The 27,200-nt window shown below is 34.0% G+C and overlaps 1 protein-coding gene across 1 annotated transcript in view; it reads right to left on the bottom strand.

Annotated features, from left to right (window-relative positions):
* Nucleotides 1–27,200, bottom strand: part of RETREG1 (reticulophagy regulator 1) — a 185,163-nt gene that overhangs the window by 109,394 nt on the left and 48,569 nt on the right. The window lies entirely within an intron of this gene.

Here is a 27,200-nt window from a genome sequence, read left to right on the forward strand (position 1 = left end):
TAAGATAATATTTGTAAATCATTTATCACAGTGCCTGGCACATAGTAAGTACTAAGAAATAATTCTCCTCTTCACCTTGCTCCCTTCCCTTCACACTAGGTACTGAAAATACAAAGTCCCTACAGTTTACCAAGGAGGGTAAGATGTAAATATAATTATATACAGAATAAACAGTGAATCAATCAATTGGCATCCAGTAAGTGTTCACAATGGGCAGGGCATCTGAATCATAGTCTGAAGGAGCTTCTGTTCTAATAGAGGAACACCACACAGATAAGGGAACATAGAGTAGATGAACTGCAGAGAGAAAGCAGCAGCTGGAGGATCAGGAAAAGACTCGCAGAAAACAGTGTTTAAGCTGAATCTTAGGGGAAATCAGGAAAGCCAGGAGACAGAAGAGTGGAGGGGAGAGACTTCCTGCCATTGGGGACATTGCATGCATAGACAGAGAGAAACAGTTTAACATGTAAGACAAAGTAGAAAGACCACTACGGCTATCACACACAGAGCATAGGGAGGGGAGTTATGTGTAAAAAGACTGAAATACAAAATAAATATGGGGCAGTTTTGGGAGGGAGGGCACCAGCAGATTAAGGAAATCAGGAAATGCTTTATGCAGAAGAATATATACTGAGTCTTCAAAGAGGTAGTCTATGTGGCAGAGAGAAAAAAGGAAAGTGTGTGTTTCAGACATAGGGGACAGCCAGCCAGTACAAAGTGAAGATAACAAAAGATGGGAGGAACCAAAAAAAGACCAACTTGACTAGACTGCAATGTAAGCAAAGAGAAGTACTGTATAATAAGACTGGAAAGGCAAATTGGGAAAGGTTATAAAAACTTTTAAAAGCCAAACAGAAGTACAGTATAATAAGGCTAGAAAGGCAAATTGGGAAAGGTTATGAAAACTTTTAAAAGCCAAACAGAAGTTCATGTTTTATCTTAAAGTAACAGAGCCACCAAAGTTTATTAAGCAAGGGAATGAAATTATAAGATTTATTTGGTAAAATTTTATATTAGGCAAAAAATATCAGCTATTTGGATGAGAGATAAGAGAAGGGAGAGATTTGAAACAGAAAGACTAGTTAGCTATTATAATAATCCAGGTCAGAAGTAGTGAGAGGGGATGGATGGCTGTGAGAAAAGTTGTGGAATATAATCACACTTTGGCCCAAGGAGGTCCTTTTGAGATTCAAAGGACCTAGATATGGGACCTCCCATATCCCCACCAGTACCCTAACAGCATCCTCCAATTTAACTGACAGCAGTGTCTGCATCGGAATATAAGGTCAGGCTGGATTCGATTCCTGGTTCTTCTAAGAGTCCAGAAAAGAAACTATAAGGAATTTCTTGGGCACCCTTAGGAATGAGGAAAAAAAGGATTTCCAACAACCAAGTTATCTCTTTGCCCATGTTCTCTTTAAATATGGGCTGCTTTCCCCTATGTACTTGTAGGAAAATGTCACAGACTTTCAGGTAGTAGTTTCTTATCATTCTTATCATACCTAGTATGGAAAATGCCCTTTTCTAAAAGCTACTTAAGTCTATATAACTAAAAATAATTATCAGATGACAATACTGAGAATCATGACAGTAGAGGCTGGTGCTGAGACAGGACAAATCCTTGAGATACCCTCTACAACTTTGAGGGGTGGATGCAGCCTTGCTTTGGAATTTGAGAGTTACCTGATAGAATAGGAATTGGGATAAGGATTCTCAGAGCCTAAAAGGGGTACAAAGATACAGGAAAGAGTCAAGAATAATGCTAGAGTCTGGAAAGATGGAAGCATATAGATACAAATAATCAACATAAGAACCAATGGAAGTCACATAATCATTGTGACTCACTCACCTACTTTTTGAAGACAGCAGCATATCAATGACTCACAAATTGCCAATGGGTGATTTCTTACAAATGCTCATTTAATTATAAATATCCTAAATGTACAAAGTGCTTACTCTCATATTCTCATTATTTCAGCTCCATTCCCCAATTCTCAACTCCCCACAGAAAATAAAAATGTAAGACTGTGGATTTGTGTGAATGTGAATAAGGATAGAATTTAGAACATTGACCATACCATGGTTAATAGAGAACAGGTCTTAGAATCAGAAAGATTTGGGGTTTAAGTCTCACCTCACTTATTAAATATTTGGCTGTGTAATCCTGGGCAAGTCACTTAATGGCTCAATCCCCCAAGTAACGCTCTAACAGTGTAAGTTGCAGAAAAGGTACTGATTTTCAGTAGTACAAGAAATCTGTCATCCCTCCTACATTGATTAAATCAGGTAAATTATCAAAAAAAAAAAATTCCAATGGCTCAGATTCCTATTGCCTTCAGAAGCTAAAACAAAATGCTGTTTGGCATTCAAAGCCCTTCACAGCCTAGTTCCTTTCCCACCTTTCCAGTTCTGCTATACTTTACTCTAATATATAATCTTCAATTCAGTGGCACTGCATGTTCCACAAACAAGAGGCTCCAGTTCTTGGTATAGGGCATTTTCTTTGGCTATCCTCCCTCCCTAGAATGTTCCTCCACTCAAGACTACTGACCTTCCTCTGGCTTCCTTCAATCCCAACTAAAATCTACCTTCTACAGGAAGCCTTCCCTAACTCTTCTTGATTCTAATGCCTTCCTTCTGTTAAATATTTCCTATTTACCTCGTATATATGGCTTGCTTTGCATGCCCTCTCTTCCCTTTTAGAGACTATCTTTTGCCTCTTTTTGTATTCCCAGGGCACAGCATGGTACCTGGTACATAGCTGATGCTTAATCAATATTCACTGATTGCAACTAGAATGTCTTGTTTGTGGAACACGCATCAGGCCAATGTCCCTGAACTGAGGAGTACATATTGGGGAGTGAAGTATAGGAAGACTGGAAATGTAGAAAGAAGCTAGGTCGTGAAGGACTTTGAATTACAAACAACATTTTTGTTTTTGCTTCCGGAGGCAGTAGAATTGAAACTTTGCTCTTAGTAACCTAACCATCATTCATATTATCTCTCTCCAATTTCTACTGGAAATAAATAATAGCTCAGGAATAAGATGAAAATAACTCCTGAATGTTAAAAGATTATGTTAATGAAACTTAGGTTCTGACAAGTTCTTTCTATCCACCTTAAGATTAGAATAGTTTAAGTAGAAGTGGCTTAAGAGTAGAGATCTGGTGAACAGACTGCCTTCTGAGGAACAGGTAAGTAAAGTTCAGAGAACTTTTTATGAGAAATTAGCCTCCAGGAAAGGGATTTTTCTGGGCAGAGCAATCTATGAAAACTGACTACTAGGGCACAATAGGTTGACTGTCTTTTGTTTCAATGGAAAAGGTACACACAGTGATAAAATCACTAATGTACAGGATTGTCTTTTATCTCCCCACACCTTTTTTTATATCTTCCAAGCTGAGCCAGAAATGTAGAGGCAATGGACTCAGAAGGTCGGAAGATGAGAAGAAATGGAAAATAGCAAAAAACCTTTCTTGAGCCATCTGTCCCACAAGGGATTAAACAAAATCTCTCTCAAGTTCCTTCCAATTTATTACAGTATATTACTCTATTATTTAATAGCTCATAAACCATAGTTTTAATGGTATGCAGCATCTTCTCTTATTCTGAATGAGATTACATTGGAAATCCTCAGTTACATTTAGGATATATTCAGAAATGGAGCCTAAAACATGAGGAAGGAATTTAGTTAGCATAGGTTCTAAATCCAATGTTATCAATAAGGCTCCAAAATATCTTAGATGATCACTTCACATTAATGTTCTTCCATGTGTCTGCCTGTAAAACAGCAATTCTGCACATTAAATAAGTATGATAATACAATTTATATTAGAAAGCAGACTAAAGACACATGTTACCAGATCTATTCTCCCTAGCACAACCAAAAATTAGCATATAGCAGGAACTTAGTTTTTTGTGTTTTCTTTTTTTAATTTGAAAAGCATTTTGCTATTATAGCTATTTCTAATTACATCATTAAAGATGTAAGATTATTACATCATTAAAGATAAAGATTAAAGATAATTTCATCAGCAGGTCTCAAAGGAATTTTGTTTAGGAGGTTTTTGCAATTCAGGGTCACAACAGAAAAAAGTTGACATTCAAAGAAGTGGTGCAGTACAACAGAAAGATTATTAGACTTACATTTAAAGGACCAGGATTCAAATTCCCTCTTCTGCTACTTAAAATGTGACCTAATCTCTTTAAGCTTCAGAACCTTTACCTGCAAAATATGGGGATTGGACTAGAATATGACTTTAGAAAAAGCCCCTTCCAGTTCTAAACCTACAATCTTACATGTTTTTAAAATGCAATAAATAAATGTCCTTGGTATTTTCTTAAAAGGGATTCTTTTCTAGAGAACTTTAGTTGGAATTTATGTTATAATTTTTTAATCAGTTACATAACTTTCATTTTCCTGAGTAGGAAGCAAACCAAGCAGCAATATGGTTTATTTTTGATAAATAAATTTGGTTTGCAAATACTGATTTCCAATTAAGTATGTAATTTAAACATAAGTGTCCAAGTGCCAGTTTCTGTTCCTAGGGGATCTAATCAATAGACAGTTTATTCTTCATTGAATCTATGGTCACTATGCCAAGTTCCAACAATGCAAAATTTCTTTTTACCCAATTATTTAAATTCCAGTTAAAGGTCAATGACTAGTTTAACTAAGAAAAGAAAAAATTTTAAGACACTTTATTCCAATTTGAAGAATATTTATTTTCATAACCAAAAGAAAGCCTCATCAAGTTTGGTCTTCATGACCACAGAACAGACCTTTAGCTATATTGAAGAGGAAATAGAAGATTTTAAATAGTATAAGAAGAAAGCTTCCAATGTAGCTGAAATATTTATAGAAGACTATAATTGTATTGCCAGATAAAACTAAGCATTGCTTAAGTTAAAACTTTGATATTTTAATTATAAATTATTCTTACTAGTCACTAATTTATACTCATTAAATCAGGACTTCTAATATAATGTACATGGTTAAATAAGTTTAAGTTAATTTATGTAAATGGTTATAAATTATAGAATTCCTCAGTCTTTGAGGAATCAAAATTTTAGGTCACTCAAAGGGGCAAGGTACAGCAAAAACAAGTTACATCAAATTATGGCCATTGAATTGGATGAACTAAGCAGGTAAAAGATAGCATCAATAAGATAGATATGTAACTAGGGAAAAAAGGAAGTAGAATACTCATGTAGAGAGGCAAAGTATGGGATAAATTAAGTTGTTCAGAGGATAGTGTACCAAGCTTGAAGTAAAGAAAACCAGAATTCAATTTGGATTCAGACACTTGCTATATGATACTGTGCAAGTCACTTCACCTGTATGCCTTGGTTTTTTTATCTATAAAATAGGAATAATGATGGTATCTATTTTCTAAAGTTGTTGTGAGGATTATATGAAATAATTATCAAGAATTTAGCATGGTGACTGGCACATAAGTGCTACATAAATGTTAGCTATGATGATGATTATTATTTTAACGGGCAGACAGTACTCAATGATATACTGGTACACATGTAACATTAGGAAAACTAAAGCAAGGGCCCTGGAAAATTTCAGGAATCCCTTTGGAGGATTTATGAGAGAGAATGGGAAGAAGTCATGAAGATGAGAATGTAGACAGGTACAATAGAGAGTAACATTTAACAATATGTATATATATATAAAAAGAGAGAGAATGTTATAAGTTGTTTGTTTGTTTGTTTACTCTTGGGGGATTGGAGGCTGGTCTAAACTATAGACTATAATTTTATTGTAGCCCAAAAAGCCATTTGAGGTTGTCACAATAAGGAATAGATTTTTTTTTCATTGCATTTCTGATAGCTCCTTGATACCCAAAGCAGTTTCACAAGGATATGCACTGTATTTATTTAATTACATAATGAAACAATCATCAAAATAAGGGAATAAGGTTATTGAACTGATCTAGGTTAACATACTATAGTAATAAATATATAGCATAACTTTTCCTTTAGTATCTTTAAAAACTATCTAGAGCACAGCAGTAAAATCAATGGCAAATTAAATCTGGAAGAGATTCCAAGTTGATAAACGCAGAACAATGATCTCAGAGCCAAAAAACTAAAAAGGCCTTGCTTTGAATTTTGGATCTGTCATTTATCATGTGGTGTGAAACAAGTCATTTCTACTCTCTGGATATCAGTTTAATTGACCATAAAGTTAAAAGTTTAGATAAAATCACTTTAATTTTCAAATATCTACAAAGAGAAATTCCATTCAGAATAACTGTTGATACCATAAAATATTTGGGAATCTATCTACCAAAGGAAAGTCAGGAATTATATGAGCAAAATTATAAAAAAGTCTCCACACAAATAAAGTCAGACTTAAATAATTGGGAAAATATTAAGTGCTCTTGGATCGGCCGAGCAAACATAATAAAGATGACAATACTCCCTAAACTAATCTATTTATTTAGTGCTATACCAATCAGACTTCCAAGAAAATATTCTAATGATCTAGAAAAAATAACAACAAAATTCATATGGAACAATAAAAAGTCGAGAATCTCAAGGGAATTAATGAAAAAAAAAATCAAATGAAGGTGGCCTAGCTGTACCTGATCTAAAATTATATTATAAAGCAGCAGTCACCAAAACCATTTGGTATTAGCTAAGAAATAGATTAGTGGATCAGTGGAAAAGGTTAGGTTCACAAGACAGAATAGTCAACTATAGCAATCTAGTGTTTGACAAACCCAAAGACCCTAACTTCTGGGATAAGAATTCATTATTTGATAAAAACTGCTGGGATAATTGGAAATTAGTATGGCAGAAATTAGGCATGGACCCACACTTAACACCATATACCAAGATAAGATCAAAATGGGTCCATGACCTAGGCATAAAGAACGAGATTTAAATAAAGTAGAGGAACATAGGATAGTTTATCTCTCAGGCTTGTGGAGGAGAAAGAAATTTGTGACCAAAGATGAACTAGAGACCATTACTGATCACAAAATAGAAAATTTTGATTACATCAAATTAAAAAGCCTTTGTACAAATAAAACTAATGCAAACAAGATTAGAAGGGAAGCAACAAACTGGGAAAACATCTTCACAGTTAAAGGTTCTGATAAAGGCCTCATTTCCAAAATATATAGAGAACTGACTCAAATTTATAAGAAATCAAGCCATTCTCCAATTGATAAATGGTCAAAGGATATGAACAGACAATTTTCAGAGGATGAAATTGAAACTATTACCACTCATATGAAAGAGTGTTCCAAATCATTATTGATCAGAGAAATGCAAATTAAGACAACTCTAAGATACCACTACACACCTGTCAGATTGGCTAAGATGACAGGAAAAAATAATGATGAATGTTGGAGGGGATGCGGGAAAACTGGGACACTGATGCATTGTTGGTGGAGTTGTGAACGAATCCAACCATTCTGGAGAGCAATCTGGAATTATGCCCAAAAAGTTATCAAACTGTGCATACCCTTTGACCCAGCAGTGTTTCTATTGGGCTTATATCCCAAAGAAATACTAAAGAAGGGAAAGGGACCTGTATGTGCCAAAATGTTTGTAGCAGCCCTGTTTGTAGCGACTAGAAACTGGAAAATGAATGGATGCCCATCAATTGGAGAATGGTTGGGTAAATTGTGGTATATGAATGTTATGGAATATTATTGTTCTGTAAGAAATGACCAGCAGGATGAATACAGAAAGGACTGGCGAGACTTACATGAACTGATGCTAAGTGAAATGAGCAGAACCAGGAGATCATTATACACTTCAACAACGACATTGTATGAGGACATATTTTGATGGAAGTGGATTTCTTTGACAAAGAGACCTAACTGAGTTTCAATTGATAAATGACGGACAGAAGCAGCTACACCCAAAGAAAGAACACTGGGAAACGAATGTGAACTATCTGCATTTTTGTTTTTCTTCCCGGGTTATTTATACCTTCTGAATCCAATTCTCCCTGTGCAACAAGAGAACTGTTCGGTTCTGCAAACATATATTGTATCTAGGACTGCTTGCCATCTAGGGGAGGGGGTGGAGGGAGGGAAGGGAAAAATCGGAACAGAAACGAGTGCAAGGGATAATGTTGTAAAAAAAATTACCCTGGCATGGATTCTGTCAATATAAAGTAATTATTAAATAAAAATTTTTAAAAAATTTCAAATATCTACTATGTACAAGTCACACTGGTAACTAAGTATCCTGTATAATTACAAAGACAAGAGCAGAAGCAGGTGAGAACACCTGTGAGTGATTTTAAAATGATACTTAAATATGATCATGGTGGAGAAGAACTGAGAAAAGGTTACCAAATTCAGCAGTTATATGATATATGATCTATGATGAACAGAACATTATCAGCAGAATAGTAAGCTCCAGAGGCAGATTGCAAGTTCCATGATCTTTCAAGTACCTTCTAGCGCTAATATCCTATGCAATCTGCTTGAACTGAGTGATATTTTAGACTTGAGAGGTTTTTGAGCTTGCTATACTACCAAAAGTGAGATTCATCACAATAAAGAAATTTGCTAATACATAATCATAGTAGTCACCTAATGCAATCTCTCTCTCATAGTACATATAAATTCTAGTGATTATTGTCTCTTCTTCCCTACTCCCAATCAAAAAAAAAATTACATTAGAAACCATTCCATTGATCCGAATGTACATTTTGAATTCTGATGTTGTGTCTTTCTTTAGGATGAATCCTCTTAAAAGTACCAACTGGACTTTTTTCATACAAAATTCAATATAAATTTAAAATAAAACAAAACCTTACTTTGAAGTTTGTTGGTCTACTATTTACAAAAATTTTTTGATGGGACTTTTAAAGTTCTTCATGATTCAAAATGAATTCTATATCTGCTTCACTGAAAGCAAAAGGTTTTGGAAAAGTTAGTTCTTCATTTCTAAAAAAGGAATGTTTAAAATTACAAATTTCAAGCTGTCCTGCTTCTTCACTTCCTTCTAGTTAATCTAACTTCCAAAGTAAAGTGAAAAATTAAAAATTAAAATTAAAACCAGGATACACAGTATTTTCAGAAGCCTTCCAACTAAATCTCATGTAGTTATTGCTTGAGCTCTTGCTATCATACAGGTCCAGTCAATGAATAATGTCCAATTATATCTTAAATGGAGAGGAAAAAATACTACAAGTTGCCATTGTATAATATCAAATGAATCGTGTAATTATATATTCAAACAATTTTGAAAACTGAATAAAATATTTGTTCTGAGTTTCATTAAAATTCTCTGACCTTCAGAGTAACTATGATCATGGTCTAGCCCAGGAATTTTCCAACAGCTTTTAAGACAAAGATAATCTTATTTTAAACATTTTTTCCAGCGTAATATGAATCAATTAAAGAATAAATTTATAGGAAAAAACCAAGTCTTCTTATCTAATATAATATACCCTTCAAAATGAGGGATTTTCTCCCAAACTACCATTTATTTAGCTATTTTGCATATATTTCGGGGTTTTTTTTTACTTTATACTATAAATATTTATATGTATACTTAATTGTTTTCATTGGAACATAAGCTCCTTTCAAGGATTGTTTCATTCTTTGTACCTTCAGCACACAATAGACATTTAATAAATACTGGTCAGCTGATTTATTTCATTTTAAAAATACACTAAGTTCCAGAACACGAGAGCTCCAAATGAAAATTATTAAGAGTAAATGCAGATTTTAAGCATTTTTGCCTCAGTCTTAACACAATACCAGTAATATCGCCATGAAGGCATACAATTTGACATGGCAAGCATACAATGTGACATGGCAAAAATTTGAAAATTACTTATACTGAGTTAATAATCTTATACTGTTATTTTATATTAAATTAATACTTTTATAAAAATATTTATACCAAGAGTTATAAAGCACAATAAGTAAGCACTTCTGACCCTAATTTTCCCAAACAGCATGCTTACTGGACAACTAATTTAAACCACTAAGCACTGAATGCATTATTTTATTATAAACCCCTATTAAGTCTTTGAAATTATTAACACCATACTCATCCCAGGATGTATATATCTATACATGAGCTGGAAATGTTTTGGAGACAGGGATTTTTAAAAGAGAAGCTGGAAGTAAATAAGAAGGGAATGCCCATTGATGCATGCCATCCATGCAGGCCTTTAAGAAACCAAAGACTGACTTTTCCCATTAGGATGCAGATTTTTGACACTGGGCATCATGATATGAGTTTTGTCCCCAGGGCTTAGAATTCAGTGTGGTCATGCCCTTTCTTCCAGAGCTGGAAAGACCTCATACTGTTCAATACGCAAGAGCAGCCAAATCTTCATCTTTCAGTGATCTGCATGACAAATTGCAATGTCAATCCAAACACCCAAACACAGCACCTATTGTGTTCAACTGATGAGTGAGTCTGACACTCCCATCTGTTGCCTAGATCACAGCACCAGGAAGCAGGACGACTTGGGGCCCTGGTATGTTGAGGAGTTAGTCAGGAACCTGGAACGATGTCTCTTGGAATGATAATAGCGCTTGAAAGATTTAATGTTTTCTTTATATCAAGTTGCTTTCTATTTTAAGAGAATGATAATTATTCTCATTTTGAAATGAAGACATGTAATTAATCCTGAAATAATCTAAAAAGGAAGGGATTCAGTTGGCCCATGAGTATTACCATGAACAAACTGAACCCCAACCAGATTTGAAAAGCCTAAAGCTAAAAAATGAATCAATTAATTAATTTAAAAAGCCTGAAGGTAACTAGTGGACACTACACGACATTTAGATTTCAGCCAGCATGTCTAACTACATAGTTTTCTTGTGAATCACAAATACAGGAATTGTAGGTTTCCTTTTCCTAAATCAGGAACCATGCAGGTTTTATGTCAGATGTAGTTATGTTTCCATGGAAATTATTCTTATGTTTAATTACATGATACTATAAAGGATCCTGGGGTACAAAATGAGGGTATCCAATAAAATTTATTTCTTTAAAGTAGGGATTGATTCATTGTATTTGTATCCACAGTACCTGGCACATACTAAATGCTTACTAAGTACCTGTTGATTGTTGTTGTTGACTGAATATACTACTCAATATTAGAAATTTGATAGTAAAGTCTCCTGTTTAAGGCAGAGATTGGATTCAAGATTTGAGATTTATACACTAGGGATAGATTACTCTATTCTCTGAAACATACCCAAACTATGATGATGATTTCTAAAGCTTACAAAAAGTAAAACTATGTCACTCTCTCAGAGGAGAAGGGCAATGATTTTATTCTTCATCAAGTACATTCCAGAGACAATTAAGTCCAAAAGATACTAGCTCATTAAAAGCTCTAATAAAGTGATGGAGACTCGCTCCTAATGACCTTATTCATCTTTTACAATGCCATTTAAATGGGTCAGCTTGATGTAGCCTAAATACAGCTGAGAAAAAAGTAGCTATGTCTAGGATGCTGCTGACATAAAAAGGATGCTATTTTGGTCAGAGGCTTCATATGAGAAGCTTATTCACTGAAAGGTTGATTTTGTTTCCTCTGTAGTGTTTAGCATACAGTCCATGTCAACCCTCCCCCAAAACATTAGTCTCCAGCTCCAACCTGAGTTCCATAATACTCCTACTTAGTCCTCTCAAATTAGTGACTCATTTTTTTTTGGCTTACATGCAGAACAATATTCTGATTATTCTTTTGAATTATCATATTCTATAGGGATATTTTCTACCTCGGGGCCCATTAATGCCCAAACCATGTGTCCCAGAGCTCCCATCTCCTTTACTGTGTAGAAGTAACAGAACAGAGAATAATGCAAGCCCTGGTATACCATTAGAAAGCCAAATTTTGGTCAGAAATGGTGAATCCATTATCTGCAATCCAACCTTTGGATCCCTGGAATTTCTATTTAAAACTCCAAACAGCTTAACAATAATTTTCATATACCAAACTTTTTAATAACACATTTATATTTGGGATCCTAGACTTGTTAAAGCTAAGAAACTGTAATACTATTTGAGAAAAAAAGCTTTCATTCATAAAAATAAAAATGATGATGATGATAAAATCATGATTACGAGAAGGGGTATGTCCTTGGGAAAAATTTTTTTTTTAGTTTAACCTAATGTTAAGGGGACAAAAATTGACCAAGCTAAAAACAATTTTAAAACTAGATGTTTTATCATTTTGGTTATGTACTGAGAACTTTAATCCAAATCATTCACACTAATCTTACACTCAAAAAAAGAAAACAATTCTATTGACATTTTCAATACATACTATGCATAGACACTAAAAGAAAGAAACTGTGTGAAACCAAACTGCCTAAAGAAAACTTAAAATTAGCATTATAACTTGACTCTACAGGCAGACCACTTTGGCTAAGACTACTATAGCCTGCTGTGTTTGCTGCCTAGCCTTCATAAAAATAGGTCAGACAGAGCAATATTCAGCACACATACTGAGAACCAAGTTCACATTACACTAATTTTTTCAAGAATAAAGATTAATTCTAAGAGTATATTCTATATATATTATCTGTATTTCTAATAACACAAAAGAATTTCAATGACTTTAACATATTCTAATCTAACAGTTTTCCTCTGGTATCATTTTAAAAAGAAAATACCAAACTTCCAATAACATTAATTAGATAATAAATATATCTATTTATAATAATTATAATTTACATTAAATTTATAATTATTAATAATTATCAATAATAATAAAGTAGAATATTAACTGTATTATATTTTTAAAGAATTTTTTATTTCTACAAAACCAAATACACATAAATTAATAATAAATATTAATTAGTATATAAATTATTTCCTATAAATTACATATCACAAATAAAAATAGTCTTATCTATTCCTTTTCCTATCTACAAAATATTAAATAAAGCCCTAAGATGGCAATAAACTCATACTTAAAATTCTAAAAATTTATGAATGGTCCAAAACCATATCTTTTTTCAAGAGATTAATATTAACTAAATGTGTCAATCTTAAATCTCCAGAGGCTTCTACTGAAACATGGCCCAGTTCAAATGAAGCCAACATTTGGGAAACCCTGATTACTCAAGCCAGGATTCTCAGCTGAAATCGCTAAGAGAGATTCCAATTATGGCCAAGTTATTGGGTGATTTCTGAGAGGCAAACAATTGAGAGCTATAACATGCCTAAAAATGCTCTTCTCACACAGCACACAATACAGACTTTATACATCCATGACATATTTCTGGCACTACACACACACACACACACACACACACACACACACACACACTCTATATATATATATAGAGTGTGTGTGTGTGTGTGTGTGTGTGTGTGTACATAGAGAGAAAGAGAGAGAAAGAGCCATAAAACAGATAAAATTTTAGAAAATTAAGTGTATACCTACCACAAGATGTCAGAAGTATGATGTAAAAGGAAGAATATAAATCATAAAGGAAGAAGAATGTTTTAATTTTATCTCTAAGGAATTTTATAAGAACAGAACAATATTTACAATTCTCATAACAAAAATTAATATGACGAAAGATACCTAAGGGACACCATTAATTATATATAGTAAGTATTAAGAGAGTATTTTTGAGTGTCATTCAATAAGATATCTTATTACAGATATTAAAATTTTGTGAGTTCAAATGAATTTTAAACCTGGATCATTTATTCCAATAGTTGATAAACTAGGAAATTATAACTTGTTCATGACCAATGCAAAAAGTGTGAAAACTTGCTGGGAGTCTAGAAAAGAAGAGGTAGAAGGTAAGAATTTGATGGTGTGCTTTCAATTCCATTCTGGTATGACCTGGCAGCAGAAATAAATATCTAATCTGTTTGGGAGATATATTCCTATAATGACATAAAAAGTTTGTCAATTATAGCCTAAGGATGTTATCTCTTAAAATCATCCCATTCCTTTATGATATTAATTTGATTTCATAAAAAGATTGCCTTATTAGAAAGACAACACAGTTTAGTCAACATAAGTATTCCAAAATTCACATGGCAATACCCTTTCTTAAAATAAATTAAACAAATCAGCATTCCAATTCATTTCTTAGGAGTCTCTGGTTGTTGGGAATCAGTATCTTGGAGTCTGATTATCTCTGGATGAATCAAGTACATGAATATGCAAAACTGATAAGCCCAATCTTATTGAACTGTGTGTAACTCATGGTACTGATATTTCATGGTATCATCTAAGGATAATAAGATCACTTTATTAAAATTTTTCTTTCTAAAGCCATAGCATACAGCTCATTTATATAATTAAAAGAAAAAAGTTTCATTACAAAAGTTTTAGAAAATCTTTCTCTATTTTATTATTATTTTTTTTACTTTATATTGCCAAAATGACTGGGTTGCCTTAAAAAAAAAAAAAAAAAAAAAGATTGGCTAAGGCTAAGAAATATCTCAAGTTGAGGTCATTAAAAAAAAAAGGAAAAAAGACCTCCAGGTACAAAAATTTATATAACAGCCCTTTTTGTGACAGCAAAATATTGGAAATTGAGGGGATACATCAATTGGAAAATGGCTAAACAAGCAGTGGTATGTGAATATAATGAAATACTATTATACAATAGGAAATGATGAACAAGCAAATTTCAGAAAAACCTGGAAAGATTTGTACAAACTGATGCACAGTGAAATGAACAGAACCCAGAAAGCATTGTATATATTATCAGCAACATTGTATGATGATCAACTATGACTGACCCAACTCTATTCAGCAACATAATGATCCAAGGCAAGTATAAAGGAAAATGCTACCCAAAACCAGATAAAGAATTGATGGACTTGGAATGCAGAACAAAATAAAACTTTTCTCAATTTAATCTTGATGAAGGGTTTTTTTTTTCCTTTTGACTTGTTTCTTTTTTCACAACTGTGATTAATATGGAAATATGTTTTACATTTTAACACATGAATTAACTATATCAAAGTGCCAACCATCTTCAGAAGAGGGGAGAAAGGGAGAAAGCCCACAAAATTGGAATTAAAAATATTGTAAAAAAAAAATGAATGCTAAATTTTTCTTGACATATAAAATGGTAGAAAATAAATACTAAAACAACAACAACAATAATAACAAAAAAAGAAGCATTTCAAGTCACCCTTTTTGGATACTTCATATACTAAGAAAAGAAGGAAAGGGAAAGAATTAAGGAAATAAAAGAAATAATGTGGATCCTTATTCTATTCCAATCAGTATTAATCAATTTGATAGTATCACATCAAAGTTCTGTGTATAAGGTCCCAAAACTTGGAGCTGCAGATTCTAAGTTCACTTGCTTAACTATAGGGACGCTAACTAAAGGTTTTCCACTCTTATTTTACCTCTTCATTATGACCAAGTCCGGTCTAACAGAGATCACAACTACATGGAAAATCTCCCAAAATATTTTTGTGCCCCTGGACTAATCCCTTGTCCAACAGGAACAGGTGACCATCTTATAACCACTTAGGTCACTGACTGTGATAGCTTCACCCAACTTGTGACCCCACTGGTATTCATATTTTATTCTATGGAGTATATGTTAACCAGTGAAATCACTATTCTATTCTTAGCATAATGTTAACCCTATAAAAAGTATAGCTCTAAGAGGAGGTGGCATCTCAGATTAAAAGGGGACCATGAATAAGGGCCCCAGCTCATCTCTGCCTCAGGCTCCCTCATTGTAGGTGGAATAATTTTTAATCCCCGTAGAAGGTTCTGCAGGACACTTGCTTCCACTGACAATCTTCTCAGCTCCTTGCTCAGCCAACATTATTCCACAAACTCTTTTTTTTGACAGTCCTAAGGATCTCATCAAATCACTCTACCAAGATATTCATTTTCTTTGCTCATCTATTCTATAAGGCCATTCTCCCACCTTCCTCAAAAATAGCAGTATCAGAATCACTCCTTCCTCTTCACCACAAGCTCTCCAGCCATGAGCCTTCTATTACCCTGTCCTCCTAGTTCATGTCCCAGGACTCAGCAAGGATGAGGAAGGTAGTTGGAAGCAAATATCATGATGAATTTAAGATATACGCTATCCACAAAAGTCGTCCTTGACCTTCAGAAATCGGAAACTGCTCTGCCTTTAAGATCAAATCTGTAACGAGAGGGAAAAGTTCAATCTCTTGTCCTTCTACCTCTTACACTGATTAAAATAGTCCTGAAACATGACCTCTATCAAAATTTTACTTTACTGCATCCTCTATCATAGCCCATGTCTTGTTTTTCTCATCTTTTACCCCTAGTCTGCCTTTATCTCTCTTTTCCTTCACAATGCTAACCCTAACAATTGCCATTTCAACTTAGTTATTGAAACATTTTCTCCCCCATTAGAATATGATACTTCCTGGACTCTTTTTACTTTTCTTTTTATTTACTCCACTTAGCATGAAATCTGGCATAAAGTAGTATAACTGACTCTTGAATACCTTTTTTTTTTTTTTTTGCTATTCTCATCTTACAACTCTCTAACTCTGGGTTACTTAAATCATTTCATCTCTTTTTACCATACCCCTATTTCTTAGCCACCGGGTAGTTCTGGAACATTTCATAAAACCATGTTTACTGGATCCACTACAAATTTATACTATATAAAACCAACTGAGTCCTCACTACCACAAAGCAATTCATTTTGATAAAAAGATCTTTGGTGGGTTGCTTTCACGCTCACAAAAAAAAAAAAATCTCTTTCAAATTCTTTTAATACTTAATTTCATTTTCCCATCTATTTCCCTAGCTGCACTTTTTGTTTCAGAAGATGACTACTTCATACTTTACCAAATATCAGTCTATTTGTTACAGTTTCTCTCACTAGCCTCTGTGTCCCCACTCATGCTCTCTCCCATTCTTCTTTACAGTCTCAAAGAATAAAAGCCCTCTTTGCCAAGAATAAACTAAAGGTCTTTGGGACCTGGATACATCAATCATTCCCTCTTTTTTTCCACCTTCAGTCTTTCTAAGCTAACCTGATAACTATAAACATGTCTTTGAAGAATATGTATGTATATAGATGTACATGGCAAGTGTTTATATATGTGTTTATATGTATATTTGTAAACACAGGCACATACACAAATGCAAATGTGTAAACTACAAATTTTCGTGTATATTAGACATATGTAAATATGTATTTACATATATATGTAATATATATGATGTATATTTATCTTTTTTTCCTTGATCCTATGACATCTTTTTAAGCTTTTTTAAAAATAACATGCCAGACAAAGAGAAATTCCATTCAGAATAACTGTTGATACCATAAAATATTTGGGAATCTATCTACCAAAGGAAAGTCAGGAATTATATGAGCAAAATTATAAAAAAGTCTCCACACAAATAAAGTCAGACTTAAATAATTGGAAAAATATTAAGTGCTCTTGGATCGGCCGAGCGAACATAATAAAGATGACAATACTCCCTAAACTAATCTATTTATTTAGTGTTATACCAATCAGACTTCCAAGAAAATATTCTAATGATCTAGAAAAAATGACAACAAAATTCATATGGAACAATAAAAAGTCGAGAATCTCAAGGGAATTAATGAAAAAAAAACCAAATGAAGGTGGCCTAGCTGTACCTGATCTAAAATTCTATTATAAATTATAAATTATTCTATTATAAAGCAGCAGTCACCAAAACCATTTGGTATTGGCTAAGAAATAGATTAGTGGATCAGTGGAAAAGGCTAGGTTCACAAGACAGAATAGTCAACTATAGCAATCTAGTGTTTGACAAACCCAAAGCCCCTAACTTCTGGGAAAAGAATTCATTATTTCTTAAAAACTGCTGGGATAATTGGAAATTAGTATGGCAGAAATTAGGCATGGACCCACACTTAACACCATATACCAAGATAAGATCAAAATGGGTCCATGACCTAGGCATAAAGAACGAGATTATAAATAAATTAGAGGAACATAGGATAGTTTATCTCTCAGACTTGTGGAGGAGAAAGAAATTTGTGACCAAAGATGAACTAGAGACCATTACTGATCACAAAATAGAAAATTTTGATTACATCAAATTAAAAAGCCTTTGTACAAATAAAACTAATGCAAATAAGATTAGAAGGGAAGCAACAAACTGGGAAAACATCTTCACAGTTAAAGGTTCTGATAAAGGCCTCATTTCTAAAATATATAGAGAACTGACTCAAATTTATAAGAAATCAAGCCATTCTCCAATTGATAAATGGTCAAAGGATATGAACAGACAATTTTCAGAGGATGAAATTGAAACTATTACCACTCATATGAAAGAGTGTTCCAAATAATTATTGATCAGAGAAATGCAAATTAAGACAACTCTGAGATATCACTACACACCTGTCAGATTGGCTAAGATGACAGGAAAAAATAATGATGAATGTTGGAGGGGATGCGGGAAAACTGGGACACTATTGCATTGTTGGTGGAGTTGTGAACGAATCCAACCATTCTGGAGAGCAATCTGGAATTATGCCCAAAAAGTTATCAAATTGTGCATACCCTTTGATCCAGCAGTGTTTCTATTGGGCTTATATCCCAAAGAAATACTAAAGAAGGGAAAGGGACCTGTATGTGCCAAAATGTTTGTAGCAGCCCTGTTTGTAGTGGCTAGAAACTGGAAAATGAATGGATGCCCATCAATTGGAGAATGGCTGGGTAAATTGTGGTATATGAATGTTATGGAATATTATTGTTCTGTAAGAAATGACCAGCAGGATGAATACAGAGAGGACTGACGAGACTTACATGAACTGATGCTAAGGGAAATGAGCAGAACCAGGAGATCATTATACACTTCGACAACGATATTGTATGAGGACATATTTTGATGGAAGTGGATTTCTTTGACAAAGAGACCTAACTAAGTTTCAATTGATAAATGACGGACATAAGCAGCTACACCCAAAGAACGAACACTGGGAAACGAATGTGAACTATCTGCATTTTAGTTTTTCTTCCCGGGTTATTTATACCTTCTGAATCCAATTCTCCCTATGCAACAAGAGAACTGTTCGGTTCTGCAAACATATATTGTATCTAGGATATACTGCAACATATCCAACATATAAAGGACTGCTTGCCATCTAGGGGAGGGGGTGGAGGGAGGGAGGGGGAAAAAAATCGGAAAAGAAACGAGTGCAAGGAATAATGTTGTCAATATAAAGTAATCATTAAATAAAAAATAAAAATTAAAAAAAAAGAGAGAGAAATAAAAATAACATGCCAGAGCAAAAATTGCATTACCTATGTACTAAAGAATTGCACATATTTAACATATATTGAATTATTTGCCATCTAGGGAAGAGGGTAGGGGGAAAGGGGAAAAATTTGGAACACAAGATTTTGCAAGGATAAATGTTGAAAATTATCCATGCATATATTTTCAAAATAAAAACCTTTTAATTAAAAATTTTAAAAAGCTGCTAAACATTGCATTTTCATTTAAGGAACTAATTAACTACATGACTTTCTAATATTTTTTCTTATAAAGAAGAATGTTAGCTATAATAATAAATAACCACTAAATGTGGTTATTTATCTAGTAGCTAGCCTATAGGTGATGAACCTATCTACACTTAAGTTTAGTCTGATCCATATATATATGTGTGTATGTGTGTGTGTGTGTGTGTGTGTATATGTGTATATATATATATTTATATATATCTCTGTATGTGTGTGTGTATGTATGTTTTTTATATACATACACACACATACAGAGAGAGATAGAGATAGACTATATCCTCAGAATCAAAGGATGTCTGACATGGTTGGACTTTACACAATTACCATCCTCTAATTTGTCATTCTTTTCCTTTGTAAACTTCTAGAAATAATATATTTCATTTATTGTTTCTACTCCCTTGTTACATATTCATTTCTCAAACCTCTGTAATCTGGTTTCCATTCCCAGTACTCTAAATGAAACACACTCTTCCAAAATATTAATATCTTAATCAGTAAATCTAACATTCTTTATTCAGACTTCCCTCCATGACTTTATGGTAGCTGTGAACTGTTTCGTTTTCTAGGTTCCCTCTCTTCTGCCTCCTTTAAAGGTTCAGCTGCCTTCCTGCCACCTCCATAAAGATGGGTGTCCCCTCAAAGCTCTGTCTTCAGCCTTATTCTTTTTTTTCCCTCTCCCTCTCCCTCTCCCTCTCCCTCTCCCTCCCTTTCTTCCTCCCTGTCTCTCCCCCTTCCTCCCTCCTGCTCTTTCCCTTCCCTTTCCCCCTCTCTCCCTCTCCCTCTCCCTCTCCTCTCTCCTCTCTCTCTCTCTCTATCTCTTCTCTTCTCTCTCTCTCTCTCTCTCTCTCCCTCCCTCCCTCCCTCTCTCCCTCCCTTCCTCCCTCCTGCTCTTTCCCTTCCCTTTCCCCCTCTCTCCCTCTCCCCTCCCTTCCTCCCTCCTGCTCTCTCCCTTCCCTTTCCCCCTCTCTCCCTCCCTCCCTCTCTCCCTCCCTCGTCTTTCTTATTGTGATCTGACCTATTCTCATGGTTTCAAATAAAGCTTCCACACAGATGGCTCCCAAATATATGTATCTAATCCAAGTCTGGTCCACAAAATTCTAGAGTCCTGTGTCTCCTAACTAGATGCCACTGGCCCTCAAATTCAACATATTCAAAACTGAACTTATCTTTTCCCACTACCCAAGTTCCTTATGTCTACTAATAATACATCACTCTTCTTTCAGTTAGCCATGTTCAAAACTTCAGAACCATCTTGGACTCTTCCATATCCATCCCTGCTCCCCAATATCACATCAGTTGCCAATTCTGTCAGCTTCTTCTATACTCTCTTTTGAATGTCATTTTATCTATATTCACACTGTTCTCATCCCATTTCAGGCTCTCATCACCTCTTGCTGACATTGCTGGAACAGCCTCCTAAATAATCTTTCAGCTCTCTTCAGTTTTTCTCCTCTCCAATCCATTCTCCACATAGCTGGCCAAATGAGCTCTCTGAAGTAAAGATTTGAACATATTACTTCCCTATCAAGAGGCTCCTTCTCACCAGTAAGATAAAATATAAACACCTTAGCCCAGCATTCATGGCCCTTTAAGAAACAGGCTCTCAAGCTAACTTCCAACCTGATTAGACAAATCCCTTTTACATGACACATGTTCCAGACAAATGGGATATTTATACCCTGTCTCACCCTGATCTTTCAACTCTAATGGCTACACAGCTACTTTCCTGACTTCATCATCTCCTGAAGTTCATTGTTCTGTAAGATGAAATCAACTCAGAAACACAAATTGCCTAAAATTCTCCTGCCCCAGGAACCTTCTCTCCTCCTAATTGGAGAGAAGAGAGGTTGGATGCTGGGGAGCTTCCTCCCATATCTTTCAAAGTTTAAGTGGATCACCAAGAGAATTCTTATCAGTTACCCTCTGGTCAACTTTCTTTCATCCTCTCCAAAAACTCATCATTCTGCAAGAGAAATCAACTTGGAAACCAAGCACCTCACATCATTTCCACTCTAGCAGTATGACTTCATGATATTACCCAAATCTCCCATTTTTCAGCTCTTTTATGTGTTCTCTCCCCATTAGATAGGGAAATATCTGAGAACAGGTATTTATTACACGATTTTTTGTATCCCTATCACTTAGCACCATGGCTGGCACATAAACACAGGATCTTAATAAGTGTTTATCAACTCTCTGAGTTTCCACGGATTCTCATAGTCAGTCGCCTGCTTAGCCCTGCCTACACCCAACCCCATGCCTAAAACACATTCTCTCCCTTGTATTCTGCCTGCTGAAATTCTCTACCTGCCGAAATTCTTTGTCTTCCAGGTGCAGCAACTCCCTATATCCCCAACAGAAAGTTTTTTCTTCCATATCAAATTTTCCTAGGACACTTAAATCTGGATCCTTTCTTTGCCCCTAGGTGAAACGGTGGATAGAGCACTAGATTTAGAATTAGAAAAGAATTCACTTCAAATTCTCTTTCATACACTCACTAGATATGTGATCCTGGACAAACAGTTCTCAGTCTCCTAATCTGTAAACCTATTATTATAATAGTACCTACACTTCACAACGTTATAAGAATCAATTAGATGACAAATGTAAAAGTGCTTTGTAAAAATTCTAAAATTAACTATAATTTCTTTGCCTTGTCACTCTTAACATCCAGATCTACTTCTTGATCCAATATATTACTTAATCGCACCATTATTTCTAGGAGAGAAGACAAAAACATTTAATCAAGGAAAAAACCTAAAAACTGAATTTTAAAATCTGAAATACATCAAGATACTCTCTAAATAAATGTGCAGTTAAACAATGAACACTACTAAAACTACTAATGCTTCTGAAGTGACATATTACTACATTGTAGCAGCACCATGTAGTTAATATTGATTTCCAACTCCCAACAAACCAAAGGTCAGAGTTAAAATTTGGTGTTTAAAGCTATATCTTTAGTCTACCTAAAATAGTATTTTTTTAATAATCACTTCAACCAATCAGTAATAGCTCTAAAAACAGAAAAATCCTGCTTTTCCCTCAATACAAGTTATTCATTTTATTGATTCACTAGGATTTATTAATACCAAAATATTCTATGTATAGTAGTAAACAAGTAAAATATTAACACTAAATTTGTTTCTTGGTAAAACAACAATATAAGTTTTACTTTTTACAACTGGTGTAAAAAGGTGCAAAAAATTTTAAAAATAAGTATCTTACAATACTGGTGGTACAATTATTGAGATTTTCTTTTTCAATGAAAGAATTATTGCTATGCCAAAATATAATTCTTGTTCATCAGTGGTTCTGAATAACCTGCAGTTATACTATATGATTTCTTGACAGGTGGACAATGTTTTTGGAAAGATCAGACACCACATAAATGCATTTACAATTTTGATAAATTTCTTGGTACAAAATTATCACACCAACTGAAAATCTGCTACTATGCATGCAGGATTTTCTAGGACAAGGGTTAATGCTAACTTAATAAAATCTACTCTGCATTTGCAGACAAACCAAGAGGAATAGATGCTATTTTGTTTGTTTCAAACTAATAGCAAATAAAAAGGTATTATATTTCTATATCTTTATTTCAACTTACTTGTTAATTGAAATTTTAAAAATCTGACATTATGAAAAAATTGCTTTGCAAATCTTATTGCATAGTATGAATGCTAGTTATTATTCTTACCTTCAGTCAGGTTTATTTATGTGCGTGTGTGTGTACGTGTGTGTATGTGTGTATGTGTGTGAGAGAGAGAGAGAGAAGGGGGAGGGAGATAGAGAAGGGAGGAGGGAGAGACAAAGAGGGATGTGTGTGTACATGTACATCTTATATCTCTCACAAAATAAATTTCTTAATTTTTTTCATTTTTCATCTTTATACTCCAGAGCCCACCATAATACTTCACACATCATCAGTGCTTAATAAAAGACATGTCTATGCCTTGAGTTTTGCCAAACACTTCATTATAACTAAAGAGATTGGGTACAAACATTTTAAAATACTTTTTGATAATTTATTCAATACAAATCACTTTAAATACAAGTTATACATAACAAATTAAAATACATTCTAAATCTCAAGATAAACCCCTTTTCATGTCTAATAGTTATATTATTGCCATTATTAAGTCAGAAATCCATGTCTTTTGTGCTGAAACATATTTTATGTTTTCATATTTTTTCAATTGTACTTCTCATTCTAACATAATTCCTAGAAAATATTTACTGGTAAAATGAAATTGCCTTTCACACCAAAAATAAGAATTTAACTCAATTTTCAAATTAAAAAGCAAGTGATAATAAAAATCATTCTTAATTCTAAAGGGCAATATTTCTATGTGCATTTCATATAAATTTCTACTGGAATACAACTGTAATAATGTATTTTGTTTTGTATTGTTTCTAACATGTTACAAAATGGAACTAAACATGGGAGCATGGCAATAAAATTCTAATAAATTAAGAGTATATCTATAGAGAGAGAAAGAGAAAGAGAGCGACATCCAATCAAATGCCATTAATTTGAGTTTTCTAAAAATTTTGTTTTGTTTTGTTTTTTACATTACAAATATTTACATATTACTCATTTTGTAGGTCATTTGTAACAAAATAAAACAATTTAACAAAACTCATGACAGTGATATCTCATCTGAAGATGCATGCAATATTTCATATTTGCATCATTCCCCTCCCTCTTTATTTTTTTAAATGAACAAAACTGTATTTCCTCTTCCTCTCCTTACAATATTTTAGGAGGGAGGAAAAAATAAAATAAAAACAAATTTTTTTTAACAAATATACAAAATTTAAAAAATTCTCTCATGTTAAAATTCCCTATATGTCTCATTCTGTACTCTTTATCTCTCTTCCTTTAAAATTACTACCCCTTAATTTTTTCCTTTAACATTTTTTTCTGTATCCCTTTTCCAAGATTAAGATATATTTTATGATTAATCCCTCACTGAAATATCCTCTCCTTTTATTTCTCTTTCTTTTCTTTCTGTCCAAACTAATATCCCTGTTGAGTTGAATGTATTTCAATATTAAACTCTTTGGTAAATGTGTGTGTTGTTTCTTTTCAACCAATTCAAGTGATGCTATTCCTGTATTTTTCTACCAAGTTTGTATATGGTTCTACTTAAAGAATCCAATTATGTGTCTTTAACAAATGTCCTTATTTTCCCTCCCATTTTCCCTTTAATCTAACTTCTTTTGCTTTTCTTTTTTTTCTGACAGCATCTTCAAAAAATAACAAAACTGTTAAGTTTTCTTCTCAGTTATCTCTATGACCTCCTGTGACATGAGGATTCTAAAAGAGTGCTTTTAACATCCCCTCCCCAATTGGAAAATAAACAGTTCATGTTATAAAGTCCCTTCTTTTCCTTAACTTGTAGTAAAACCCTTTGAATATTTGTAAAAACATAATGACAAATGAAACAATAAAACAGAAAATTATTTTCCAGGAGAGGTGGGATTTTGTAGTATTAATGATATTGCTGTGAAAAATATGCCTGTCTTCTCTAAAATACAATCCTGCCTTTATTCTGCCATTTTTGGCTCTGCCTCCCCAAAGTCTAAAAAGCAATCCCAAATCACATTCTTGAAGGTAATTATAAAATTTCTTAAAAGTGTACTGAGAGTCAAAGAGTGCTTTAACCAAGAAAAAGAAATGATCTAAATGTCTTTCTAGGAAAGTATTAAAATAAAAAATGATAAGGCATCTCACTTATTGAGGGGAAGTAACCATCTGTTTTAGTGATCCCTCATCATTTAGTGATTGTCATCCCCTTGCATTCTACACTACTGAAAGTCATTCAGAACAGATTTTTCTCAATATATACCGTGTTTCCCCGATAATAAGACCTATCCCGAAAATAAGCCCTCCCCTTACTGTGTAAGATTCCTCTAAAATAAGCCCTCCCCCGAAAATAAGCCCTATTGAGATTGCTACTGTAGTGAAGGTGATCCCTTGTGCTACAAGCTACATTACAGTACCCTCTGTATGCACCATCCCCCCTTCCCCTCCGGTGAAACGCACGCCGCGCTCCGAGCTGCATCCAATCAGAACTGTAGCAGTGAGCACGTCATCCTGTTCTTCCCCAGTGATTTGCTTGCTGGCACCATTAAGAGCAGTGCCACGGAGGAGAGCTGAGACAGGACAACATAAAAACCCGGTATGTAAGCGGGAGTGAGGGGGCATGATGGAGCATAAAAGGGGCATGATGGAGGATAAAAGAAGAACTCAGGGGGCATGATAGAGGATAAAAAAAGAACTCAGCCAGCACTCACTGCGCTAAAGAAATGAAGAACTTCCTTGCAGAGAGAAGAATAGATCAAGTAATGACTCCTGCAGGAATGACTGCCTATCTCCACATCCTTGATATTGCAATAAACAAGCCATTCAAGGACCATTTGCGCATGGAAGTCAATGACTACATTGAAAATAGAATGGAAAGAAATCAGTGTGGAAACTTTGTGAAGCCCTGTCTGCAAGAAGTTGTGACTTGGGTGAAGAAGTCATGGGATAAAATTACTTACAGCTGTGCCGCCAAGGCACTACGAGCAGGTTACCTGGACAAGCCATGTTCATTTAAAGAGAGCTATATTGCTGGACATGACAGACTGAGTCCACTTCTTCTGAAGGAAATAGAGGCGCAAGACATCCAGGACGGAATTCAGGGTATGGACACTTATGACGATGTTGTTAAAAAAGATGACATGATCATTATTGAATAAAGGTACTTTTTTTTGTTCACATTTACCTGTTTATTAAAATTGCTGTCAATGTTCATTAAAATAAGCCCTCCCCTGAAAATAAGCCCTCTGGTGTTTTTCTGTCCAAAAAATTAATAAGACAGTGTCTTATTATCGGGGAAACACGGTACCTAGTTATCAGAAGCTATAACTAGCAAACCATGAGGAATAGTTTGGGAGCAACTATAAGATACTGCCCTTTCATATAAGGGCACTTGGGTTACTGACAGGGATAACTATCTACTCTTCGGACGAATGTTTCTTAACATTTCAAATAAGAGCAATGACTCTCTGGGAAAGTAGAAAGAAGAGGGATACATGAGGAATGTATGTAAATGTAAAAAAAAACACCATTAAAATTTACTTTAAAAAATCATCTGAAAGACTGTTTCTCAAGCCGCTATTAATAGTTTTCCTTATATAAAGTCACTTTTTCTTCACTTTTTAGCAAACAAAACATCCATATAAGACAGGCTACGCCTTTACACTTTTTCTCCCAGATTATTTTTCATGGTTTATTAATTGTAGTTATAAGTTAGTAATGAGTGAAAAAAACAAATAGAGGTTGAAAAGAAAAAAATTTCTTTTTTTTTAATGAATATTCTAATACTAAATGCAAAAACACAATTTAATTTTAAAAAACCCACTAATGAGATCTGGTGAACCCCTCTGGATTTGGAAAACATATGCTGCTATGAAATTTTAAATGTTTTAATCTAAATTATGACATGTTAATTTCATAATATCCACTTTACCTTAAGCAAAGTAATAAATATATATGTATATGTATTTGTGTCTATGTAAATATACTTGAGGATATGTGGGTGGGTGTATGAACACTCACCCACACATCCAATTTTGTGCATCTAAGTAATGTTCAATTTAAATGTAAATATTTATTAAGTCCCTAGGATACAGAAGTCATATTGTGAAGTTGTGAAGAGACCACAACAAAAATGAAA

The sequence above is a fragment of the Antechinus flavipes genome, chromosome 1, assembly GCF_016432865.1.
Source record: "Antechinus flavipes isolate AdamAnt ecotype Samford, QLD, Australia chromosome 1, AdamAnt_v2, whole genome shotgun sequence".
NCBI lineage: Eukaryota > Metazoa > Chordata > Mammalia > Dasyuromorphia > Dasyuridae > Antechinus > Antechinus flavipes.